The following is a 25,098-nucleotide window of genomic DNA, read 5'->3' as shown; positions in this document are numbered from 1 at the left end:
GACCTCTCAATGTCACCTGTTTAAGAGCTCCTCTTAAAGTCATGGTGAACGAACCTCCTTATCACCATGCCATGAGGACTCTGATTTTTAGCAAAGTCTCAAGCAGAGGGAGTCATATATTTAAGGTTGAATTTGGTTTAGTGGAGAGAACCGGCAAAAGGCTCAGTAGTCCAAGTGTCCTTCCTTCACGAGTCTGTCTCAACTTTATCTGCCAGAAAATCACTTGTGAACCAGTCCTGATCTTTGCATTTCTTCTTAGTCAGAGAAAAGAATGTATTGCACAAAGCTATCTGGGGAATTCAATATCTTTAAGCACTGGGGTTGCTTTGGATACTCACTATTCCTATTTGCGTGGGCAGATACCACATGAATAATGCATGATGCAGTTTTGATACAGTCTTCCCAACCAATTATCCTCTGCTATACTTTGTTGAGCTTTTTGGCTGTTTCTAGCATTTATTCCTGCAAGACCTTCCTCTAGTTCCCTCTGCCTTGGAAAGAAGTGGCTCCAACCCAGCAAATGCCTCTCTGAAGCAGAAGGAATTAAGGAGAGTACAAGAATATCCTGCTACAAAGTAGTGGTGGCGCAACGGAGACATACAGCTGGTTTCTTCCACCCTTCTACCTACTGGTTCACTTGCCCTAACAAAGACCTCATGCCGAGCATCCTTACCACCCACTGATTTCAAAGGGTGTTTTACTACCTCATAGGGTGAAGACTAAACAACATATATATTCAACTCTCCCCTCTCCATCTTTCCCAACCCTTCAAGGGTCCAGTCCTAAAGTCATTGAATCTGCTCTGGTGAGCGAGCACCTGTCCTAAAATGAAAAAAAAAAAATTATCAAAGGGGAACCAATAAATGATCAATGCAATTTTAAAACCAATGCACTTTAGAATAAGGAGGGTCTAGCACAACTAAAATGGCAGTTCCATGGAGAACTGTATTTATAAAACATTGCTCAAAGCATTCATGTTCTCATCACATAGTGGTGTTGTGGTTCCCCCCCCCCCGCCCTTAAACACTGGTTGAAAGGCACTTCTTGGAAGACAGCATGACTGAGTAGCACATGATCTGTCAGGTGTTATGGAAAAACCTTTATTTCAGGCATAGGAGATAAGTTACCGAATATGCCCTAAGGAATCTTTCCTAATGCCCACACCCTACTTTCGCCTATTCATTGGTGGAATGCTCTAAGCATCCTCGAGCAGATCAAAGTGTCCTCACCCTCTGTGCCTCCGGCTCATTTTACTGTTCAGCTTTAGATCAAAGGGGACCTGGTTCGGGGCTGGAAGGGGCTTCTGGGAAGAGATCCTTAGATTCAGGCCTTCAGAAATGGGCCCGCTGCCTTTTATGAGACTTTGGGTGGGAACTGCAGGAATAATAAGTGCCTTCTGAAGGCAAAGCTCCCATTGAACCCAGTGGGATAGAGTGCAAGTGAGACACATGAAATGCCAAAAGACGAAAGTCCAGAAAACAGATGGGATGGAGGATGAGTAGTATCCATCCGGTCCTCCCTGTACCATGGTTCCCAAGGTGGATGACTAAATTAATGTCAGTTTTTTTCCCCTTGACCCTGAACACAAGCCACACATCACCTCTTCCACCCTAGATTTCCTACAATGATTTGCTTTTACTGCACCAGTATTTACAGTTTGCATTGCAATACGCTCCAGTCAGGATCAAGGTCCTGTTACGGCTGGCTGGTACAAACACATACGGAAGAGATCAGCTGTGCCCAGATGAGTTCACAATCTAATTGGAAGCACAAGATGAAAATCCATCTGTTACCAGCAAACAGAGCATTTTCAAATTAGGAAGGTACAATTTGCTAAACATATTAATTACAACAATCCTAACCCTGTTCTACACAAGGAGACGAATCCTCTTCTCTGCCCCATCTACCCTCCTGGCACTAATCCCTGCAAACTGTTGGTCAGGTTGGAGGAGTCGTCTATAGAGCGAAGCTTCCCTTCGTAGGGTCTCCTGACTCCTACCTCTGCCTTGCTCAGAACAGGTTTGTGCATTGATCTGAACCTCAGCAGAGCTGGATGAAAGAGTGGAGCTTCTCTGTACTTTTTTCTGGCTGGACTTTTCCCCAGTTTACTGAGCAGTTAGCCTGGAAGAAACCAGCTATTATATTGTCTCTTATGCAATCTCCGAAGCTGAGAGTGGAAGTGATTAGACACGTGAGTTTTGGTTTAGAAGAAAGGTTTGCTAAGTGCCAGGGGACGTGCAGAAGATCACACACACAGTCATAACCACAAAAAAACAGCAACCAAAAAAACCAAAAAAACTTCACATAGCTGCAGCAGTGATTCAGTGCTTCTTTCTGTCAAGGAAATGCAGACACAGCAACCAGGAGCAGAAAACAACTGGGAAGGATGAACAGAGGGCAGCAGAGGAGGGAAGCCCTATTCTAAAATGGGATGGGGATTTCATAACCTGGGACGTGCTCTTCTGCACCTGTAAGGGCAGTCTGTGCATGCCCAGCCTGGCCTTGCTCCAACACTTTCCCTCTCTGCACCTCCTCTTCCCTATCAAGCTGATACAAGCAGGCAGGAATTGTAGGATGTGGCTGTGTCTTGTGATGAGTCCAAGCTTCAGGTACATGAGCCTCTGGGGAATCTGTGTTAAGGGGAATTCACACAAGGCAGCAGAGATGGTTATGCACAAACATTCAGTACTTCAAAATCAAAACCACATGTTGTGGTGCATTTCAGAGAAGGCCCCGTGTGATGTTAGGAATGAGATAAGATGCTGCATTTCAGGATTACTTTTTCAAACACTAGGAGCTTTGAAATGACACATTGTTATTAGTTACATATACATAAAAACAATTTTATTATCATAGAATTACATTTGTTCATCTCCTTTAACCGAGTTCATAACAGAGAGAGGGATTATTAGTAAAAAAAAATAAGGTTATAGACTAGCTGGAGTGACACATTCAGGTGACCGATATAAAGGCCCTACTGCTTTGCAAATGGCACATTTAGTTAACAATATAAATAGGTAAAACACAGTCACTTTTCACAAATGACCTTAAGTCTGACCCATTTGAGATATCTGTAAATTGTTCTTATACCTCAGTAACATACATGTATTTCCAGCTATCCAGACTGTATAAATGGTGATACACACGTGGAAAGAATGTGCAAGGAGTAATGAGTCCTAACTAATTAAGCCCTAAGAAAGGGATTTAATCCCAGCATTAACTGAATATCTCATACTATAGAGTTACTAATGACACTCTCATAGCAAGCACTGAGTTTTCCATCAGTCGGTCCTCTTATTCCAGCTCCAGCGACAACTCCTGCAGACAGTAGCTTGGACTGGCTTGGGTGGATGTAGTGGCTAATGCACTCCAGTGAAGAAGACTTTGGCAAGGTCCCTTTCCACCACTAACTCTCAGCATAGCATCTAAATAGGGTTACTGTTCAGAGGTACAGGACCTCTGTACTGTGGCATACTTCATCCTTCCAGAAGAAGTGGGGATTTCTACAGGTAACGCCACATCCCAACAAGAACAGTTCGGTGCTCTGACTTTCTTTGTAACAAAAGTAGGATCTTGGAGTGACAGTAGGTCTGCGTGAGCTGCCTAGCTCTCCAGAAATATCCGAAGCCGGATGGTTAAAGTCCTGACAAGTGTAAAATTGCCGGTGAAATCACTTGTGTGAGGGCCTTGGGGTCAGGCAGCTATTCAAAGCAGCAAAGATATGGCAGTATGTTTCTTTGAGCCTTCACTGGGGTTTCTTACTGTAGTATCTGAACATCTCACAGACATGTAGCCTCACAACTTCCCTGTGAATAAAGTTTTTTGGGGTTTTTTTAAAACACCTGACTTGCTCTGGGCCATAAAAGTAATCTATTGTGGAGCTGAGACTGTCAGGCAGTCTGAGACCCAGATTACTCCAGGAGTGTGCTTTGCTCATGAAACCATTACTTTGCTGACTAATAAAGCAGCACTGGAAGCTGTTTCAAATGCCAGTATGCTGCACAAGTCTCAGCCCTGTAAGACTAAATTCTAGCTTTTTTATGGTGCTCATCACTGTAGTGTCTGGTCATGAGTACTGCTGCATTTTGAAATGCAGCAAAAATGTAGCTGGGCAAGGTGCAGATACAAATGCATAACCCCCCATGGCTGGAGGCAGTAGGAGGTTACTCAGCACTGTGGCCCTGCTCCCAGCCACCCTGGGGGAGAGGAGCCTATCCCTGAGCAGGGCTGCAGCTCCCTGGGACACGGTTGAGCCTGGGACCAGGACCAGGCTCCTCCTAGGGAGGAGTGAGCAAGTGGGAGAACAAGGAGGCTGCACTCGGCCAAGGATATGCTCAGTGAAGGTCCACCCTACTCTTCCTCCTGGGAGTGTCTGGGGGATGGAGAGAGCAGAGCAGTGTGAGGTGCTGGGGGAGCGAGAGACCCCCTATAGGGCTACAGTGCACTTGACTGATGTTAGATGTGGTGCTCGAAAATGAGGTGCTACAGCGAAGTTCTCGTTTTGGCCATGGACGTTTCTGTAGTGCTTTTGCCATTTTGTAGTGCCACATCTGTCTCCTTGACTTCTGTAGTGCTACAAGAGCACGTACAGCCCTATAAATGTAACATCTGTCTTTGGTCTCTGAGTACTTCACAAGCATTCACTCTATATCACCTACTTCTGTAATGCAGAGCTCCTAGACAATGGTGCTGCAGCAGTCCTACAGGCAAAGGGAATCCTTCCCTCCACTGCCTGTGCCATAGTGTACGAGGAGGGGGGCTATCCCTTCACTTCCAGGATGGGACTCCAGGTGAAAGAGCCTATTTTAGCCTCAGTAATCAGGGAAATGGCCTGGGGTCCGGGTCCGTAGGGACACGAATAGGTTAGTTAATGCAAGTCATCCCATGTGCAGGTGGTAGGAAAGAGGCACCTGTGCTGCAGACTGTCCAGAGCCTCAACAAGTGTAACAAAGACTCTGCCAGTAGCAGGCGTTTGCAGAGCTGCTGCTGCTCCAGGGTCCCTGTGCTATTACACAACTTGCCCTCCTTCTTGCTCCATAACCCCCTCATCTTCCTATCCCTTTCTTGGGATGTCTTGTTTTCCATTGCGCTGCAAATAGAAGGCTTATAACTTGTCCAAAATCTGGTGGATTTTCACAGCGATGGCCAAGGTCCCTACCAGGCTTTTATTCTCTTTCCCAAAGTCTGTGGATGAACAACTTCATCCAAATTCTTCTTCAGAATTTAAAGCAGAAAAACAACTTACTTTCTAGCTTCATTTTCAGAAATGGGCAATTATGTTGGTTGAAAGTTAAAAAAAAGTCAGGCTGGGCCGTGGAATATTTCAGACAAGCTGATTCAGAGTCTAGCAATATTATAAGCAAGTAAACAATGACATTTAATGGGAAGTTTCAGGCAACCTTAATAATAGGCATTGAAACCAGTCCTGCCTCTGGCTATTTGCATTCAGTTTGAGAAGCATTGCCACTTCGGGGCTGGCGACTGACCACAGAAGTCCATTCATACATTGGAAACATAAGGCACCCATCAATTTATTTCAATGCATCTTATCAGCCTTATCATTTGTCTTATTATTTGTTTAGGTTATTGCATGTATGGCAGTCTTTCCCTCAGACTTTGCTGTTTGCCGTGTAGATATTTATTAACTGCTCAGTGCTCATGTTTTGAACACTACTGACTTAGCTTCTTATCTCAGATACCTACTTTGATTGCATTTGGGGGGGAAAAAAAGCCTGCCTTCTACCAACCTTATTCATCAGACCAAACATTTCCACTGAAACAAAATAGAGGTTTTGTCTTTTTAGCATGTTTTCAGAATAGTTTATATTGAAAAAAAAAAAAAAAAAAGAGGCCTTGCCCCATTTCATTTTGGAAACATACTGAGTTTAATAAAGAATGATAAAAAACCCAAGCCATTAACAACAGGAGAGAGCTGTGATGGATGCATCTGTAACTTTCTAAGCCCACACTGCAATGCCCATTATTATTTTGCCAGCAGATGCATTCTGCTTTAAAACGTTTTCATACAGGTGACTCACAAGTCCTAACAATCTCTCAGGGAAAATGCTGAAAAATGTCCTCCAGCCAGCTTCCCTTATTTGCTTGCAGTGTGTCTTGTGTTACAACAAATTCTTTGGCTGCCTGTATGCACAGTGTCACATATTCCTAGTGCTTCAAACACTAGCAAGGCCTGTTCAGGTGTTTCTGCCAAACCTGCAGCTCCAGGGAAACCTTTATTGTCTATTCCATTTATTAGCTCAAAAAAAAAAGCCAACCAGATCCTATTACCTCATCCCTTTTGGTCCCTCTGCTCCAGCACTGACTAGATTTCTTCCATGCAATCCCCAAAGGGATCCCTAAACGGAGCACATGTATACCTAAGCATTATTATTAAAGGTGATGGGACTTTTCCCACCAAAGCCCTAACACTAAACAGCCTTTTTTCTCAAATGGATTTTTTAAACCTTATTTAACATTTTAAATGCATTAACAAGAAAACTGAAAACCCACATGTCTCTCATTCATGGAAACTGAAAAATGTCTCACTTTTGGTAATGATTTTCTGTTTTCAAATGGCAAATTGTCTTTGTTTTCAATTCAGAAACCTGAAAAGAAGTCTCTATAAAGTATATTTTTTAAAAAGGAAATGCATACCATTTATGATCAGTTGTTTGAGGGCTATGATATATCTGTCCAAGACCAGAATATTTATAAACCAAAAGGTATCCCCAGTTTGCAGATACTCTCTGGGGTCTGGAAGTGGGAGCACCAACTTTAAGCATTTACACAAATGATTACAATGGTCATGCTGAAAACAACATTGCCAGATTTAAGCTAATGAGACTGATTTGATGAAAAGAGGAAATGATAAAGAACAATGGGACTCAAGAGATGGGAAGGGATTATTACATTTGTTGCTAAGGGCCCTCAGTGTAGTTAAATGTAGAACACAGAAACCTGGGATTAGAAATAAAAGAGATGTTAGACTTACATGATGAATAGCTCAAAGATAGTGAATAGCCTCTTTGACCTACATACTCTTTCTTGGTATGCAGCCTTTATATGAAGGTAGGAACAAGGAGTTGTTCTGCAAAGCTTAAACTTGATATGTAAAGAGATGTACAGTACCAGGATGAGTGAGCTACCATGGGGCACTTGTACATGTGATGATCATCACCATGTACACGTGACAAAATTCCCTTTGTCTGGCTTAATAGCATCACACAATTCACAGGTGTGGGGGTTCAAATGACTTTGCAGTGTTGCAGACTAAACCACATCCCCATATAGTTTAGTTTGCAGCGTTGCAAATTGCAATGATGAAGCTGTTGGCTCGCCCCCCAGCTGTGGGAGAGGCGGGCAGGATCTGCTGAAAAAAGGATCGGGCTCCACACAACTTCGCCGTTCAGCAGGTGCTTGGCAGCTGCAGGCACGTGCTGAAGGCAGAAGCCCCAAGGGGCTCAATCCCTTTTTTTTGTTTTTGCTGTAGAGCCCGCTCGCCTCTCCCACGGCTGGAGGGCAAGTTGCTGGGGTGGATGGGGGGAAAGGGGAGTGGCCCCTGAGCTGCAAGGGACCTTCCCTCTGTGGTGGTGGCACCCCCCAGGGTTGTCCAGGTGAGCTACTAGTGGGCCAAGGGGCTGCCCCACTTCGCAGGCAGCACCCAGCCAGATCCAACTCTTCCCCAAGCCCACCAGGGCTTCCAGCACCCCATGTACTGTCCCCACTGCCTTCCTGCTGCCAGGGGCCACCTGCGAACAGGCTGGCTTGCCCCTGGGGCAGTATGTGAAGGTGGCAGGAGAGTGGCTAGATATGCTGGTGGCCAAAGGCAGTGGGGATGGTGCACAGGGGACTGGAAGCACACTGAGCCCAAGCTTCCCCAAGCCCGCCTGGACTTCCAGCACCCTGTGCACCACCGCTCAGCCCCCCAGCAGCTCAGCCCCCTGGCAGCTGGCCCCCCAGCCGTAGAAGAGGCAAGCAGGCTCTGCAAAAAAAAAAAAGGATTGGGCCTCTCAGGCCCCTCATTGTAATGTGACAGAAACATTGAAACAGTAGCTTTCAATTAAAATCCCACTGTTTCAATTTAGAAGGCATAAATTAAAATCCTGGGGATTAAACCCCCCGTCACATGTACAAGCGCCCATAAAGTGCACTGTCACCATTAATGAGTACCTATAGTGTTACCAAAATGCTGAGACTTTGGTGGAAGCCACTGATTCACTGGGTATGTGCTGCCAGATTCTTATCGTTTAGGGCTTCTAAACAAGGAAACAAGGAAACCAAAACTGTAAGTAAAGCACAGTTAATCAGGCACCAAGTAATAACAGCTCTCAAACTCTCTGCTGTTGCAAAACCACATCACCTGCATCTTCAGCAGAGTACTACATGCGGCTCGGGAAAGGAACTGTGTCATCGAGCAGCATCCAGCTTGTTCCTCTTTCACTTCCAGTCAATTCTGGGGCAGTCCAGGCTGATTTGTAGCATGTCATTGCTGTGTACGCTCTATCTTTTCACTTCCTAGGGTGCTTTAACGGCATATGGAGCACTACAAACATTTGTCTCAGCTCTTAAAGGAAGGACTTGGAAAATTAAAGGACAAAAACTGTTGTAATGGGACAGAAATGATATTCCCTGCTCAATAAAAAGGGTGCTAAGGCAAGTGAGACAGACAAATGGTGGTGAGGTTTGCATCATCACTGCAGTGAAGGGGCAGGAAACATATGGGTGCGCAATCACCTCTCTGCCAAACCTCAACCTAAGCTTTATTAAATACATATTTAATCTCAGGGCCCAGCATCTGCTCTCTCTCTCTCTCTGGCTCTCACTAGCGCTGTAAGCTCTTCAGCCTCATGGATTCTAAATTGACCTGCAAAATTGTAGAAAAAACAAGCATTGGGTCCGTCATCCTGCTGAAGTGTATGCACTACACTGGCTGGCTGTTAGTATACCCAAGCAAACGCAATGCATACACAGCACAAGGGAGTGGCAAATACAGAACCTGGGTACTTTGTAGGGTTAGGATCCTTACCCGCTGCAAAGATCAGGGTTTACAAACTGGCCAGGGATATATGGAGCCACATGACACAGCTGCTTGGGACCGCTGAGGTGCTCTAGTTGTGCAGGAACGTGGCTTCTTTTGAAATAAAAGTGGAGACACTTTTATTTCACTGTTCTGAATGTGGCTGCCCACTGTGGACTTATTTTTTGCAGACGGACGGGGCTAAGTTCTGCGAGCCTGGATGGTGCTTGCCATTGCTATCAACTGAGTTTTTGATCCAAAACCAAGCATGGACCTTGTTATGGACTGAGTTTTTGATCCAAAGACAAGCATGGACCTTGTTACGGACAGCAGCGGCTAGGATAGCTTAATAGAAGGTTCCATAAAACTGTGTTATACTGTGAGACAGCAAGAAGCAAGGAAAGCTGCCATCTGGAGAGGCCTCAGCAGATCTAAGGCAGTGGGGTTTGATAGAAAGTGCATGGGTTAAGAAATTGGGTTTTTGGTTTCCCAGATGAGCATGGGACACAGAGAGGAGGCAGAGAGAGATCCAAGGTTTGAGCCGAGAGACGGAGGAATTTCAGAGTAAGGAAACGGCCTGTTGTTTGCTCATCGTGGGGGAAATGGGGCTTGGTTTCTATGCAAATAAACAAGAAATCTCTGCTTCCGTTCAACTGCAAAACCCTGAAAACTGGCTAACCGATCAGCCCATGAGGAAAACAGTATCCTCGCCTAGGATGCTAGGCTTTTTTAATGTTAAAATGTTGACTATGGTTTATCAGGAGGCAGTGGCAAAGCTCCTATTCTGTAAACGAGGCAATGTCTAGCACTGACTAGAAGAACATCTCCCTTTGAGCCCTCCATAGACTTGGACGCACTCACTCCAGTCTACTGCTTCTGTGAAGTGACGATAGATCCTTTTGTTTCTTTTGGATTTTGCCTGCCTTACAGTTATTTATAATGAAGACTAAGAAAAGAATAGCATCTAGCCAGGTTAGAAAGAATGTGAGAGGCTTATTTTTATTATATGTTTTCCTGCAGGCTTTCAGTTATTTTTGCTGGCAATCTGTGGTATTATTATTTTTTTATAACAGAAGAAAAAGTCTGTTACTTTTTCTTTGCATAACATCAAAAGTCCTATTATCCTGATATACTTTCAGGTTGGGTGCTGACTACTCTGGGTGAACAAGGATCAGACCAGGCTGGATTTCTGGTGCAACATGAACTTTGCAAGGTTTGACTATTCACGTCCATGTCACTACTAATGGTAACGATAAAACTTGCTACTGAAGCCGGCTCCTCTCATTAAAGTATCTCAAATTTTAGATCTTCAACTGCATAACTTTAATGATTATGTAGCACTTTTTCATTTCAAAAACAATTTTATTCTCCTGTGCATATCTATAGGGTAAAATTCACATTTTATGCATAAAACCCATGGCCTAAGCAAGACCTATTCTGAGATGTAAGTGCACAGGCATTGGACAACTGTCTATACAAGGATGTATTTGACTCCTAGGGAGCACAGGCGATATCCTCAACTGGTGTAAAACAACATTGCTCCATTAAAATTAATGCAACCATGCAAGTAGTAGCCTGCAGCAGCAGCTAGGAATGAACTTACCTGACTCCGGTTGGAGTCAAGGTTGCGGATATGATTTTACAGTGTTTGGGGGTGTACATGGTGATGCTTACATGCTGAAAGTACAAGACAGTCCGTGGTGGGAGAGACCAGTCTGTAAGCAGATTTGGCAGTATGAGGGTGATACACTACATTGCTCAATTGATGGCTGACTTCACTGGAGACTTCACTGATTTTTATTCAAGGCCTTTGCACTCAAGAAACTCTAACCACATGCTAATATGTTTTTATTTGGCAGGTATTAACTATAATTAACTGTCACCTTTTATCTGAAGGTGCCAACTGTGTCCTATCAAACACTGAGTTAAGCGACACACTTGAGATGTAGGTAATTATTGTATTCATTAACTGCTATGTAAACTGAGCCACGGGGAAGTTAGTGGCTTGCCTAAGGCCACAATGAGTTAGGAGAAGAACTGGAAGTAAAATCCAGGAGCCCTGATGCTCAGAGCGAGATCCACAAAAGGACCTTACTGCACTAAATATTCCATATGCAGCAGCAAAATATTTAGGGAAACAGAAATTGTCTACCCAGCGGACTCTACAGTCCAGGCTTGATGAATTAATTCATAATTACATGCAAAGCAGAGCTGCCTCAGCTGAGTTAGAGAGTCCTCCTGCCACACAGTCCGGTGTTTTCCATGCTGCAAGGGTGCGCTGGCCAAGCGTGCGCTGCACTGGACGTTTTTTCCGTGGTTTTTTTTTGACACATGGATATCCAGGGATAAAAAAAAAAAATGGAAAAAAACCCCGGTGCAACGCACACTTGGCCAGTGTGTGCTGCTGAAAAGTGGAGCTGGGCCATCTGGAGTTGCACTCTGCTGCCAGCCAGGCTTCATAAGACAAAATCGCTGCAGCTGCAGCCCTGGGAGGCCCCCTGCACCGGAGGTAGGGCTGCTGGGGCTAGCCCAGTGCTGGCCCCAGCCTGCCCTACCCTACCCGAGGCAACTTGCCACGTACAAAAAGCATGTGGCACAGCCATTCCCTGGGGACAAGTAGTGGTGGTGCAAGTAGTGGTGCAAGTGGTATGCTGCCACTAGTTCCAGGGGAACCAAATGTCCATGCACATCTAGACGCGCCTTGTGGATTCAACCCCAGGTCTTCTTTATGCCAGTGGGGTACACAAATAACTGAACTGTTGCATTCAGGGCATGATGAGGACCCAAGCCATTATGAATGCTCTTAGAAAAAATATGAGACTGAGCTGCACTATGGGATATCCAAATGAATGCCTAATTTGTAAATATGGTGGCATTTATGCTGGGAATAGGTACCTCACAGCTAATTGCTATAAAGACTCAATGACTTCTAGACATGCCCCCCAAAAAACCTTTAGGTACAGAGGGAACTTAACCCACAATAATTCAATCACCCCTACAAACTCTCAATAAAGTTACCCCTACCAACTTCAAGAGCCACATGGGTTAGGTGACAGCTGAGCAGGGGTGTTGAACATATACATTTTGGCCTTATCTGCCTAACTGGCAGTTACTCAAAATCTTAACCTTCCTTGGTCATTTTGTGGATCTAAACACCAACATGGGTCACAAATGATGTCCTGAGAATAACACACATAGGCTAGGGGTAGGAAAGTTGACCCATCCCAGGTTGGAGATGGGCAGGTGGGCAGGCAGAAGGACCCTGCTGCTGCTGCTGCCTCGTGTCTCTGTGGTGGCACAGGGCGCTTCCAGCTAATGCTCATCCCCACAGCAGCATGCAAACTGTCCACAGTCAAAGCTCACTGTCACTAAATACAACTGAAGCCCATGTCCTTGGGTCAGATCCAAAGGATCTGTGGGCTGTAGCTTGCTGACCCGTCTTATAGTCAATGGAATAATTTGGGCCTTAAATTATCAGTGTCAGCAAATCAGTAGGGGGGCAGTACTGTTACAATCAGAGATCACATTATCAAGAAAGAGGATACTTATGCAATTGTGTTATAAAAGTTCATTTCACAATCAAATGCTTTAACACGTGTCTATAGAGAGAAAGATTCGGGTTAGGTACAGAAATTACATGTAAATTGGTATAAGTGATTAGAAACTGGTCTAAACCTGTAATAGAACAGAAGTTCAGAGCACATGGACAGGGTTAAAAATGGTGGGACCTGGTTTAAGATAGATCTGGATGTATGCAGTACCAGATTTAATCAATTTAGAGTAGACCGATCTATCAGACTTCTGTCCCAAATCCCCTCCCAACTCATGTTAAGTCCCAGGATGCTTAGCAGCCCCCGCCAACCCTCCCTCGCAGAATGGGTGGGCTAGCCTCTGCCTGCACTCTTCTGTTCCAGCTTCACAGAGATGAGGCAGCAAAGCCTCTGCTCCCCAGCTCTGTGTCCTGCTTGCACATGCCAGCTGGGCAGGCCAGTAGGGGAATGGAGCCTCCTGTCCCAACCCGCTGCCCTCCCCGAGCTGGGGTCTGCCCAGCTGAGCGGCCTGCATGGCAGGGGCTTTTCCTCTATTGCTGGACCTGCCCTGCTGTGTAGTCCAGCTGGCTGGCCAGCCCAGCCAGGCAGGCACAGCAGTCGGGGAAAAGCCCCCCACACTGCAGTGGGGATAGGGACAGATTCTGTGCTGGCTTCTCCCTCTCCCTACAGCTGACAGCAGGGCGCTGGTGGCATGTACTGGGCAGACAGTCAGGGATGGCCAGAGTGCAGCTGCCCTCTGCAATGTCCAGTAGGTTGGGAGGCGTGCGGGAGCGCCCCCTGCCTTCTGGCCTTGGCCACTGCAGGCATCTACCTGCCTCCCCCAACCAAAGAGCGGACATGAGTTTCATTCACTCACCATCAAATCTATGCGGCTTCGAGGCACCCATGCAGATTGGATCAATTCTGCCTCGGGCTTTCTGAATGTCTGTGCTTAGCCTTGGGAAGTAAATAACTGAGTTTTGGCACCAGAATTTGTTTTGTTATGTTTATGGCCCGCAAATTAAAGACATGTCTAAGCTTTAAAAAATGTCAGTAACTGCTCTAAATGATTCTTACACAACCATGCTGAAGGGCAGACTTTTATTGCAGATGGTACAGGCTGCTGAGTTAAAAACAGACATCCCTTTCTAGAACAGCACAAAGCACGAACTCTATGTAGTAGAATGATTGTCAGGTGAATCTATTTAATGACTAACTGCAACTAATACGTGCTCAGCAAAATGCTGTTTAAAAACAAAAGGGCTTGATCCTGCTCCTAACAGAATCAATAGGTGAGTTTTACCACTGAATGGTCAGAGCTTTATCCCCTGGCATTGCTGGCACAGCTATGTCGAGGTGCTTAGTTGTGAAAAAAACCTCCAAACACCATCATGTAGGGGTCCCCAACCACATCTATGGGCCATATTCTATTCATGTTGCCTGCAAGATCCTCTGTTGTCACTCATGGCCCCGGGAAATTAAAAAGTTTCTACTGTGGTGGACAGGAATATCAGGGTGTAATGTTGCCAGCACAAAATTACCTGGAATTGCTGCCCAAGGGTGCAAAGTTTGGGGATCATTAATACATTAGATAGCTCCCCTCTGCGAGTCTTTCTATGAATTTAAATGGAGTTGAACAGAACATGTCAAACAAGGTGGGGCTGGGCTGGGGCTAGGACTGAGGCTGGGATTGGGACTTCACCAGGGAAGCTCTGTCATCTCCAGGTATAGAGCCCCCACCACATGGTCCTAGCACCAGAGGTGGATCCCGCCAGCTCTGAATTGCAGGCAGGTGGGCTACCACTGGCCCAGCCCAAGCAAGAGTGCTGGGGCCCAAACACAGCTCACCCAGGGTCTGCTGCACAGAGCCAGGAGGGCAGAAAAGGCAGCAGAGGCCAGAGCCACCGCCCGTGCTGCCTGCCTGCGGGCCAGGTAGAATCAATTGGCAAGCCAGATATGGCTCATGGTCCATATTTTATTCACCCCTTCACTTAACCCTTTGAGGCTAGGGGACCATCTTTGCATTATGCCTTGAATATAGTGGCTAGCACAATGGGGCCCTAGCTCATGACTAGGGCTGCCAACCTGCTGCAAGACAGAGGATGAATAAAAACTATGAAATTCCTATGGCTCTGAGGCTGCACGTGGTTTATATAGAAACAGACATTTTTAAAAGTGAAAAAAGTAGATCCTTGTTTGTGTTCATATCACCACTGGCAGGAGGCTGAAACTGCCTGGGTTTGCCAGAGCCTGATCAGTTTTGCCTGTACTCTGGTGGGAACATTATATGCTGGACATATCCTCTCCTGGAAGTGTCTCTACAAGGAACCAGCACATTATGGCCATGCTCACAAGCGGCTTGCACTATTATGCTCGTTTAACATGTGGAGACCGTGGCAGGGAGAGACTATGGATTAGATCCATGGAAAATAAGGACCTAAAGCAAATGGTAGGTGGCTGAATCCGAAGTTAGTACCCTGAAGGTTGCCCCCTCAGTTGCCTCCTCATTCAACTGGAATCACCTCCATCCAGGGGGGTTGTGGTTTTTGACCTTCACAATTCCCCAAGTGCCTCCAAGTTCTACCCTGAACCAGCCCGCGAAGCCCTCGGGTTTGTCAAGGTTGAGCAGGTTGGCACCTATTTCATGCATAAGCCTGACCAGGATCCAGGAACTAGATGTTCCTCTGCCTAAGTCCCCTGAGGGATTCAGTGTGGTAGGTATTTTTGGAATAGACCTAACATGCATTGACAGGATTGGACTCCTGTCAAAATGCAGAGTTTGTTGTTGCCTCCTATTAAACCACTGCTGGTGGTAGGCCTCTTTTATAGACTGCATTAGTGATCAGGGCAAGGAAGGGGAAGACCTTGGTTCAGTTTTCTCCTCTGTCTGGGGGACAATATAAGGGACAATAATGCTCCAACAGGGACTTGTACAGATATACAGATGTTCAGATATAATTTGAGCAGAATGAAACCTGAAGAAGAATGCATTACATGTGGAAGCTTGTCCAAGTCTATCCCAACCATGCAGTAGTCCAATAAAAAATATCATCCATAAAACTGCTTACCTCTTACATATAGCAGAATGACCATCTGGGAACACAAGTAATTTTCTTTCCAGATAACGACTGTGCTCTGGAAAGCATGGCAGTGAAATTTCACCCCGGTGCTCTGCCTGTACTCATCCCGTGTGCATTCAAGAAGAAAGTTGTGTCCCAATTCTTCCTGGTTTAGAAATAAACCAGTAGTTTTTCTTGCATTAAAATGAACAAAGTCAGTTTTAAAAAGTGAGTTATTCTTAATGGCTAGATGCATTCGTTCAAAAAGCCTGAGGCAGAATTGATCTAACTTGTGGGGTTTTCTGTAAGCGGTGTAGTTTACACCAGTAGCAAACACGACGCACGTTCACCTTTTGGCAGGTGGACGTGCACACACACACACACACGCGCGCTCTCTCTCTCTCTCTCTCCGTTACTGGTGTAGACCAGTTTCCGATCACTTGGACTGGTAAAAGTGTAACATCTGCACCTGGCCTAAATGTAAGTTAAAGAATAGCAATTCTTTACATCTGTCAGTAGCGATGCCTTTCCAGGAAATCTGGACAAAAAGAGAACAAGATGTTGTCACATGAAAAACTCACTAGCTTAGCTTGTAAATTGTAAATAAATAGCTTCTCAACTTAATGGCTTTAACAAGAAGAACAAATACAAGAAGCCAAAAAGAAAGAATGGTTAATAAGCAATTGTGGTTAGCAGGGTTTTTGGAACAGCGTGTAAACAGTTTTTGCTGCAAGCAAGATCTGGTTGGGCAGTAGTTTTGATCTTACATTTTTAAATGCATGTTGTTTCATTATCTAATTTGCTTCATGTGAAGTATGTTATAGAGGCTTGTTCTAGGCTGTGGGGAAACAAGTAAGCTTAAAATACAAGATGAATCAAAGTTGCCTGATTAAAATGAGAGGGATCTGTGTTGAAATGCTGGATCCCTGGGTAATGAACTGTAGATAACTATTCTCCCTCCTTGATGTTTTGAACAGAAATGAAACCCCAGACCCAAATACAAACCTCTGCAATTCGAAATGCTAGATCTAAATGTAAACAATGGGCCCTAAATAATTATCCTCTCTCACTGATGTTACAAACAGAGATGAAATCCTAGATCCAAACACACACCTTGGAAATATGAGGAGGTTTGGATTTGATCCAGACCCTCTCTCATGCAAATCTTCCAAGTCTCACATTGCTCACCTCACAGGGTCCAATCCAGCCTCTGCTGAAATAAACTTCCACTGAATCATTTCCTTGATTTCAGCAAGTATTTAAGACTTGCTCCAGCCAATGACGTAGGCACCTAAAGTAGGACTTACATAGACCTGAGTCTCCTAATGCCAAAACTACAACCTAGGACACCCTGCTCAGCTGTCCCATACCCCGAAGATGCTTAAACTCACAAGACTCCTCTCTGTTTGACTATAACCCTCTCTAAGTGCTTGCAGTTTGATTTCTGTGCATGACCAGAACTATCCCAGTCTGGACAGTTCAGTGACCATATTTCTGTCAGGATTTAGGAAGAAGGCAGAGCATCACCAAATCCCTATGAAGGGCTTAGCTTGCTCAGGGCTCTCAGAGCTGCATACAAGATATACCAAGAGGTTTGAGGCCCTCACTTGAGCCCCTCATGCTCAAGCACAAACTGGACTGGACCTTTTAGATGACTTGAGTAACACTCTGCCTAACATCTGGATCCTGATGTGGATTAGGAAGGAGCAAGGTGCTCAGATTGGGCTAGCCCTGGGCATACCCAGGAGCAGAACTCTGGGTGCCTGGGGAGCTTTCACATCCAGCCGGCAGGGGCTGAGTTAGTTTAGCGGGGATGGAGATTGCAGTTTTATACTCAGGCACCTAAAGCCGTCTTAAGTCCTTTCTTGGATTTAGCCCCTTAAAACAAGGGGCACGTCATGCTACGCCACTGTCTTTGCAGCTCTGTTTTGACTGCATATAAGGAAGTTGGTAAGACTGCAGTCACCAGAAAGGAGGCAAGGGCAGTGTGTGAGACAGGAAATGATGGGGGCCTTTCAGAGCTTTCCTGGAGAGGCTGTGTACTGCATAGAAATAACAGAAGTTGGTGCGGGGCAGGCAGATTAAGATGACCCCAAACTTCAGCAAATGCCTACTCCTTTATTTTTGATTGAGGTCCGGTTGTTCTCAGTTCCTGAAAGATTTATTTAATCAAATTCACCTCTTTGAATACACTTTAGATACTATTTCCATGCACTGTAATTAAACCCAGGTCAGCTTCTAATCCTGTATTATGAATGAGAGCCTCCTTACTTGACCGGTGAATGACCCTCCACTCCACCCCAAAGCAGTATGAAGTTGCTGGGTTTTTTTGGCAGGGGTATTGTTGCTACTTAGAGGCATGCGCTTTTTTTTTTCTTTTATATGTGCAAAGCTTTCTGCCTGCTAAAAAATGGGATCACAGCACCTTTTGGGACTGTTTACATTCCTGAAGCGCATTCCTGTACTTATCTGTGGGGAGACTGTCAGAACTGCCTGGCAAGTGCTACCAGACGGTGTGCTGTCCTGCTTCCCCAGCACGGCGAATCCCAGCTCAGGTGGACTTGGTGTTCACCGACTGTAAATGTACCATGTGCCTCCAGTGTAAACAAGGTAATGGAGCGCGAATATACTCTGCTAATGCTCCATAATCTCCAGGATCATCATGTGGATTTACCACATATGAGCTCAAGGTAGCAAGTGAAGCAGCAATTATTTGGTCTGAAGCAGAGCAGAAAAAAGCAAGTGTATCGAGACTTTGGAAAGAGGGTGGGCATTGACCCCTAATGCCTGGTGAGGACATCTTAATCAGCTGAGCGATTGCCTCGAAGGCAAAGGTATTCTAGCGTGGTGAGCAAGACTCAGCCCAGTGCTTTTAATCGTATGTATTACTACAGTTAATTTAAGGTAGTTGTAAGGAACACTTAAACTCATTTATAGGCTACAGACTAGTGGGCTCTCTCCCCAGCTGAGCCACTTAAGTCAGTCACCCAAACTATTCTCAAGCCTTTGCTTTATGGCTCAGCTTATACACCAACCTGGCAAACCAAAGAAGGCTGTTCCCCCATTTCAAGTGTGATGGCGAGGAAATACCATACCCTGCTCCAATCATTGACATGGACTTCCTCAAGTTTGGGGAACGTTGTGTCGCTAAGAAAGGGCAAATCGGTGGCATATACAGAACCAAACCCTTAAGTACTCTTATGCCAGGTGCTTTCAGGGGAAGACGAAGAAATCAAATAATCACTTCAGTATTGTGGACAGGTGTATTTGTTGGTGTGGGGAAAGGTCCATTATATAACGTCTTCTCCATCTTTACTGTTTCTGAGGTCACAGTCAAACCTTCTCTTTAGTGGGTATCGGTTGTGTTTATTATGGTAGTGCCAAGAAGCCGCACCTGAGATAAGGGCCCTGTTATGTTAGATACGGCACAAACAGAGACAAAGTCTTCGCAGCTGGATGCTCATATTTCAAAGACTAGGCCAAGGAAGGGAGCAGAAAGAAAGGCACAAGATAAAGTCATTTGCTCAAGGTCAGTGTCAAAGTCCCTGTGTAGTACTCTGTCCGCCGAGCCAAGTGGAGCCCACAGCCCAGAATGCCAAGTGCAAACAGTCTGAATCGCTACCTGGAGTGCAGCGACGGGGGAGAAGAATAGTACAATGGGAGTCAGTGTACCATGCAAAATGCTCGCATGGAAGGGAACCGAGCCAGAGAGCTTGATTTAGCACTGTAAACAAACACGAGACCTGGACGAAGGCCATGCAGGCATCCATTTGCAGTCACACGTGTAGGTGGCATGCAACAACACAAGACAATACCGTTTAAAAAAAACCTGTCAGACGATGTTATTGGGTTCACTCTTTGTTACACCCTACGGGTCCCTGCCAATGCCTGTGCAGACATCCCCCTGTTGATTGGAGTGAAATGGGGGGAAATACCTCAATTGGCAATGTTGAGCTGTTGTTACAAACTCCCCTGGATAGAGGTGTCAAACTCACCCTGGATCCAGATCACAGGGGCTCCTCCCAGGCCGGATCTGCTGGGCCAGCAATGACTGCGGTAGATCCAGGCCAGATAGATGGCACTGCAGAGTCACTTTTGGATGGCAAAACAGGGATGCATTCGGGCAGCAGAGGGAATATGGGCCCCATAGTGATTTGGTATGATTTTTTCCCATTTGTGAGTTCTCGTTCCTTCCCACACAGAGGCATGAGGTGGCACAGAGCTGTGTGTGGGCAGTAGCGTGGGTCTGGGGGGCTGCCATCAATGGCCATGTCCAATGTAGTCCAAGGACCCCAAATTCTGCAGCGGGTCACACCTTTCAATGTCCGGAACAGCCCCACGAGCCAAATGTGGCTTGCAGGTCGTATGTTTGACACCCCTAATTTAGGGCTTGGGGTGCTTTAGATTTCGGGTTTTGTCCTGGACCTATAAGGTGCTGCCCTACTCTCTGCCTAAGAGTTAATGCAGCAACTCACAAAAGGGTAAGTTTGTGTAGGTGTGAAAGGGAGCAAGCTATGGCTCCCTCCTATGATATTCTCAATAGCATCCTGCTCCTTCTGTTTCCCAAGTAGCCAAATTTATAGTAATCTCTTCTGCAAAGGTCGGGGAAATGCTGACCCAAAATTAAGCCCATGCTTGCTAGGACATAGGCATTGCTTCTGAAAGCGGTCACAAACCCGTGAAAGAAATACAGCTAAAAACAGATCAGAACGTCTCAAAAGCAGGGAGTGGCTCATTCTGCTGTAGATCTGCTTGCATATCTTCTCAGCTATGCTTCCATTTCACTATTCACTGCAAGCCAGATTATTGCTGGTGCTATTGTTAGGCAGCCTGAGTTAAATATTCCACTTTGATCTGCTTCAATTCATGTCCTTCTCAGGCTCACCAGTCATGTGCCTGGACAAAGATCAGTGCTAGCCCAGGATATCTGGTGATAGCCAACTGGAAGTCAGTTATTGATTAAATTCTCATTATTGCTTGCAATAGATGAATAAACTTGGGGAGGGACTCTGTATATTCAGCACTGCAAGATTTTCCCTAACTCCTGGAAAATCTTAGTGTTTGGCAAAAGCTGGGCAAACACCATCTCACGGAGATTGAGTCCTGTACGTTTTCCCCTCTGCTAAACAGAGGTTTGTGGCTATTCAAAATCAAACAAATGGGCTCTAATTTAAATGAGGAAAAAAGCAAGAACTAAATAGAGGCAGATGGTCACTAATGAGGAGAAGGAAACAGTATATATTTGTATATATATCTACCCTCCTATTTTTTCATTCTTTTCAAACGTTTGCCTTGATCTGCCTTTAATGAAAACTAACATTTCTAATAATAATGAGACATGATAGTTAAAACCTTACCAAATATTGCTCATACTCTGGAATCACCTCATACAGTGCAGAAACACAGCCACCTCTGTAGTGTGCCAAGTACAGCAGCAGCGGCAGATGCAACAAAGAGGCAAAGAACAAAAAGGAGGATTGTGAGATGGCAGAGCTGGGATTCAGGCAATGCCCTGTCCTGTACCACACTGAAAAATACTTCTGGGTGCTGAATGGCCACGGTCATTGGGTCCTGGGCTTTACATACACTCCTATGAATGAACGCCAGCATGACTGATCTGATGCAGAGCGTTAAACCCACTCCCATCAAAATAAGATATAGGAAAGGCTTGTCTTAAAAAATGCTGTCACTAGGAACTGCTGGTAGTAAAAGCATGTCAAGTCACTTTGTACTCATTACATGAGATTTTGCAGCATCTTGGAATAAAGTACTTCTGATTTACTCCAATCTTTCTGCTTACTAGAAACTATGCAACAAGTTTGAATTCTGTATTTCTCACCCGAAGTGTGCAAACTTGTACAAAATAGATCTGGGTACAGTAAGTACACCGTAAGTACACAGAAGTAGGAAGGCATGAGAGTCCTTCCCCTATATATAGGAATCTCGATCTCACTCCTGACACATATTTATTTTCTTCTTCTCCCAGCAAGGGCCTTAATCTGTGGTGCCCTTCTGGATTGAACAAGCTCTCACCTCCAAACATTTGGGTCTCGACTCTTCATTCGTTCAAGTCATTCTTAGTATTGATATTACTTTTTTTACTCCAGTGGTTAGCCAAATACAGGAGTCTGAGGGTCATTTGTTTAGGAGCAACTGCTTATAGAGTCAGGCGTTTCTCTGATGCAATCCTGTTTCTAAAGAATGGGCAAAGGTCTCTTTCCTTGAACAGAGCAGGAATCAAAGAGGGAGAAAGCATCTTTGCTCATAGCTCCAAGCCCCTTCACACTTACCAGGGCTTTTTATAACTATTGCCTTAGTTTCCCTCTCCTGCTTCCCTTCTCTTAGCTTCTCTGGCCCTTTTTCACAGACTTAGCCTTCGAAAACTAACAGTGAAACCCCTTTCCCGTTGTGTTTGTTCGAGATGGGACATGTGCTTGTGTTTGGGATGGAGGTGGTTATTGTCCCATCTGCCTGGTCCCCCAGGTCCAATGTCCTAACCACTGACCCACGTATTTTCCCCTCCTCTAAAAATTCACTTCTTCTTTGATATAGTAACTCCTCTATAACATGAGTGGAATCTAATTTCCCACTACCAGCCCAGTCATTTTTCTTAGCAACCCCAGTTGTGACTCAACAGCCCGTGCTCTAACCAGCAGACGACATTGCCTCATATGCCCAAATTGTTTCATAGCATCATATACTGAGACCACGCTGGGTCTAGTCCTGTCGGCTCAGACAAACCAGCCACTACCTGCCTAGAGGAAACATTGCCATGAACATTTTGCTACCACTCATTTTTTTCAGCACAGATAGCTGCTTGATCTGCCGCCCCGACACTAGGACGTTTTCCAGTAGACCTGGTAGGAAAAGAGCCACATGCAAGCCTTTCTTGAGAGCTGCCGTGGCACTGTCAACATCTGAAGTGTCCTGTAACAGGATTTGCCCTTATCTACAAAAATCTGCCTTACGCTGATTCAGCAAAAGGGAAAGCTTGCTTCCCGCCCCCCCCATGTTATTTTTGTCATAGCACAATGAACATTATTATATCCTTTGTTAGATCTAGTAAGTGTGAGTGGGTGAAGGCAAGTCACAAGATTCACTTACTAGACTGATTGTTTAATTGTACTGTATTAAAAAAAATAACGGTGGATGGCAATGTCACAGCTGCTGCTGTCTTTCAGGTTTCATATTCCTCACTATGAGGAGGACACAGCTCTCTTTATTGATCAGAAATGCAAGACGCAGAGAGCCAAAGGATTCATGGATCCCAGAGAACTGGCCTGAAGAAGGCCAACAAAAAGTAATTGCTTTCATGAGTCCCGTTCCTTTGTGCCTCTTGGTGGATAAGTGACCCTTAACATTTTGTTTTTTCAGGCACACTTTCCTGTTTGCCAAAAAATACTTAAAAAAAAATAAAAAAGTCACCCATGTGGGGTGGGACCCGTGGCTTCATCCTGAAAACACAGATGCAAGATGAATCTATTTGAAGAATTGGACGTGCTGTTTTCCTGCTTGTTTGAGAGCCCTGTAGTGAGTGATAGCGGGTGCCAACAGACTGTGGGAGGCAGCAGGTGTCAGGGCTGTACTCCTCCGATTCCCTTCTCCTCCGATCCCTCCTCCATCTGGTGGGTTCAACCTGAGCGACTATAAGCGCTGAGGCAGGGGAGGGTGACAGGGGTTTGTGGAGAGGGGAGTGGAAAAGATGGGTGCAATCTTCCCCCCCTTCAGCCTCCCCACACCCTTTCTGCATGCTGACTCGGGATGCTGTGTTACCGCAGAGGGAGAGGAGGGAGGGAACGTGGACCCCATAGTGATTCGGTTTGATGTTTTCCCATTTGCGAGTTCTTGTCCCTTCCCACACAGATCTTTTCCAGGCTTCCTCCACCTGCTCGCTGTGACCCACTCGTCTTACTCCTATTCCCCGTGCCCCTCTCTCACCCCTGCCTGTCCGCACCTTCCAGATTCGGAGCTCTCCCTTAAATTCCCTCCAGCCCACACCTTACTGTTCAGAAAGGCCAACAAAGGCCCATTGCATTCAAAGTCTTCCCCCACTCCCCCATCAGATCTCCCCTTCCTGATTGCTCCAGCAAAACCTCCTCCCCTATGCCTAGAAAGCCTGTCCTCCCGGCCAGGGCTGGTTATGCAGAGCCTTGCTCAGGGTCCTGCCTGCCCCGTTCCTTAGGAAGAGAAGCTGAGGCAGCAAGAGGAGTCCAGAAGCCCCGTGCAGTCCTGCAACCCATAGCCCCTTGGTGGCAGGAGCTGCTTTCAGCTCATAGACAGCAAAAAGCAATTCCAGGCCCCCAAAAGCTCTCCTGTGGGAGCAGAGATGTTGAGCCATGCTGCGCAGCACCTAGAACAAGGGAGGCAATGGTTTTCCCACTGTGTGAAACTGTTCAAGATGCCCTGAATCAGGAGGGAAAGTCACAATTTCCACTAACAACAACATCCTCGTTGGCTCAATTGAAACACTGCGTGAATTCAGAATTATTTTACTTTGACCCCTACTTGGGTTTTTTTTTGGGGGGGGGGAGGGGGAGGGGGTTGGCTGTCGTTGGCTTCAACTTCTAACGGGAAAGTTGTTCCAATCTGTAGAAACAGGCTGTTTCATTTAGGAGATGCTGAAATGCTTCATTGAGTTGCAGATTTTTTTTTTTCTTTTTCAAAGTGTTTTTAAAAAAAAATTCCTTGAAGCCAGCCCTTTCCTGGGCCTAGCTGTGGTTTTGATGAATTGGCCTTTTCCAGCATTTTGCCCAGAGACAGGCTGGAAATGTAACTGCATGGTAGGCACTGCATGGGCAAACAGAGGATGCTAAGCTATGTGCATGAGTGGGTAGTCAGGAGTAGGGGGTGATGGTCCCACCAACCCCTGACAGCTCTGGCTGCCACACAGTGATCATCCGTGGCAACTCCTGCATGGATAAGACGTCCCTTCTTGAACATAGCACCTCTGGTGCCCGCTGCACTGGGCATAAACAGAGGAACAGCACGAGCTGTCCTGCCTAAATGTTCTTGGCGTACCTCTGGGGCTGCATCCGATGGACTTTCCAAGACTCACAGTTTATCCAGCGAAGTGCACCAGCCTTGCTCTGCCATGTAATGGATACCGCTTTCTCTTGGTAAGCCAAGCACATGCACAAGCTCCTTTTCCCTCATGCCATCCCAGAAAACCACAGGCAACTTGTTTTCCAACAGGCTGCAAAGAGATTATTTTCAATTATGGAGGTGTCCTGTCATTAGGAAGCTCAAAACCATATCAATATGCATTTAGGCAGATTGCCATCACTGCATTGCACTGGTCTGTAGATAGGATTAGATTATTAATGCTGACACACTTGACCCTTAATGAGATGCCAGCCTTGGGTGCCACTGAAAGATGAGTACCTTGGCACCGGACTTATCAGCCAGCCTTCTCCTGGAAACCATGGAAGAGCAACATGTGGCAGATAAGCCATGGGAAAGAAGTGTTTAGCGTGTTATCAAATCAGATTTCCCT

At 45.7% G+C, this 25,098-nt stretch overlaps 1 long non-coding RNA gene across 3 annotated transcripts in view; it reads right to left on the bottom strand.

Moving 5' to 3' along the window:
• Positions 1-25,098, bottom strand: part of LOC132249217 (uncharacterized) — a 52,615-nt gene that overhangs the window by 22,301 nt on the left and 5,216 nt on the right. Inside the window, exons 1-4 of one of the 3 annotated variants that reach the window (XR_009460617.1) lie at positions 24,987-25,044; positions 24,624-24,798; positions 20,963-21,017; positions 15,615-15,771 (exon numbers count right to left, since the gene is read on the bottom strand). This is a non-coding gene — a long non-coding RNA (uncharacterized LOC132249217). Of the gene's footprint in view, positions 1-15,614; positions 15,772-20,962; positions 21,018-24,623; positions 24,799-24,986; positions 25,045-25,098 lie in introns of those variants that run through there. The other 2 variants (XR_009460616.1, XR_009460618.1) reach the window with 2 other exon arrangements.

The sequence above is a fragment of the Alligator mississippiensis genome, chromosome 3 (assembly GCF_030867095.1).
Source record: "Alligator mississippiensis isolate rAllMis1 chromosome 3, rAllMis1, whole genome shotgun sequence".
Taxonomy (NCBI): domain Eukaryota; kingdom Metazoa; phylum Chordata; order Crocodylia; family Alligatoridae; genus Alligator; species Alligator mississippiensis.
Note: the sequence above shows the minus strand (reverse complement) of the source record. Positions and strands in the feature narration are given on the sequence as shown.